The sequence below is a fragment of the Kogia breviceps genome, chromosome 4, assembly GCF_026419965.1.
Source record: "Kogia breviceps isolate mKogBre1 chromosome 4, mKogBre1 haplotype 1, whole genome shotgun sequence".
In the NCBI taxonomy this organism is placed as follows: Eukaryota; Metazoa; Chordata; class Mammalia; order Artiodactyla; family Physeteridae; genus Kogia; species Kogia breviceps.
In genome coordinates, this window is record NC_081313.1 from 92,260,013 (window position 1) to 92,262,264 (window position 2,252).

Consider the following 2,252-nt stretch of genomic DNA (forward strand, 5'->3'; position numbering starts at 1 on the left):
ATGCTGAAGGAGAGAGATGTTTCCTCTTCTCCTGCCTGGACCATCCTGTCTTCATTTCTAGGCGCTATACCTCAGGCAGGCCGTAGGCAGGCTAGGGACTATTCAGGAAAAAGACAAGCAAGATAACAACAATAGAAGCTGTGTTATAAAGGAAGTGGCTGAAGGAACTGGGTATTAGAAAGTACATTATAGAAGATGGAATGACACTGGCTTCACATGTTTGGAAGTCTGTCCTGTGAGAGGGGGATTAGACTTGTTCTGTGTGATCCCAAGGGATCAAATTAAGATCAAGGGGTGGAAACCTTAAAGAGGCAGTTTTGAGTTTCATATAATGACTGATGGTTGAAAGCAGTCCCAGATGGGCACAAACTGTTGAAGAGGTGGTGAGTTTCTCATCATTAGGGTGTTCAAGCATGGACAGGTAAGAGCTTAGAAATATCTTAGCAACTGATACATAATTGAATGAGTTTAAAAATCCCTTCTAATTCTGAGAGTTTATGGTTATTTTTTTAATGCATTATTAAGCTAATAGGACTCCTTAAGAATAGGCATCTTTAAAGATTTCTCAGTATTAATTTATCTGAATAATCCTAATATGTGTTGTTTTTTTCTTTTCAATGTCTTTAGTCAGCACAGGCAGTATCAGGATTTTAAATGTGACCTTTATTCTTGTTGCCTCAGAGATATGGTCAAAGCCCCAATACCAAGATAAACACCCTAGTTACCAAGTACTTCCAAATCCTGAAGAGATTACCTAAGCAGGTTGTGTTATATGACTAGACAACCAGTTCTGCTTCTATTAGCCCATTGAAGATCTCCTGGTTCCTTTTAGCTTTATAATTCTGTTTCCATTTTACTTCACAACCAAGATTTGGTATCTATCTATTATCTATCTATCTATCTATCTAATTTAGTATTTATAAATATTTACTGTATAGAATTTTTTCCAGAAAAGATTTAATTAACTGAACTTTTGTGTTTTCTTCCTATTGTCATGCTGATTGAATTTTGTGCCTAAATGTAGTGTTAAGATTATCTTCTGTGTTTCTCATTTCTCCAGTAGTTTTCCTCTCTGCTAAACTTAATATAGATAAGCTTTAGTAAGATACGGCATTGTGAACACATGCATTTTAAGCGTCTTACCCGTATTAACTTTGCTGATTCAGTCTACATGTGTTTTTTACATTTTATAGATGAAAAGGCACAGGCAAACTAAATTCAAGGAGGTAAAAGGAATGGTCAATTAAATACAATTAAATATTAAAGAATTTCTCAGACCTCTTGAAATTCATGAGATAGTTCTGCATTTTCTTACTCATGTGCAGCAAAAAATAGGCTTAGTTTGTCCTTGAATTTTAAGTCTCTTCATAACACAACTGCTGTCTAAAGTAATATAATTATCTATAAATTCCTGTCAGAGTCTCTGACATGGCCTGGAAAGGGTTGGCACAAGTAAATCATTTATTTAACAAGTTTAGCTATTTAAAATTATACAGTAAGGTGTACATTTCAGTTCAAACGAAAATGAGACACTGATTAGAGCATCATAAAGTAGGCAGAATGAGTAGGCAACATACATCTTAATCTGCTCACTTCTTTGCTGGAATTCTTAATTTCTGGATAGATCTCTTGAATAGTAGCAAGTTTGTTATAAGTTATACTAGTTTGTATAACTAATTTGTAAACTAATATATATATTAGTTTTAAATTTTATAAGACGTTCAGTCTTTGTAATGATACTGAATGAAGTATTTCCAAAGTTTAACACTGTATCTGGATTACATATTTATACATACAGCATCTGTGTTACACATTGAACAAGAACAGCAGTAGCAACAATTGCCCCATCCATGGCCCCAAAGCCTGTAACTTGAGATGTCTTTTCTGTTTTCAGCGTATTTATTTATTTATTTATTTATTTATTTATTTATTTATTGCAGTACGCGGGCCTCTCACCGCTGCGGCCTCTCCCGTTGCGGAGCACAGGCTCGGGACGCACAGGCTCAGCGGTCATGGCTCACGGACCCAGCCGCTCCGCGGCACGTGGGATCCTCCCGGACCAGGGCACGAACCCGCGTCCCCTGCATTGGCAGGCGGACTCCCAACCACTGCGCCACCAGGGAAGCCCCTATATATTTATTTTTTAACATCTTTATTGGAGTATAATTGTTTATATTTTTGTGTTAATTGCTGCTTTATAACAAAGTGAATCAGCTATACATATATATATCCCCACATCCCCTCCCTCCCAC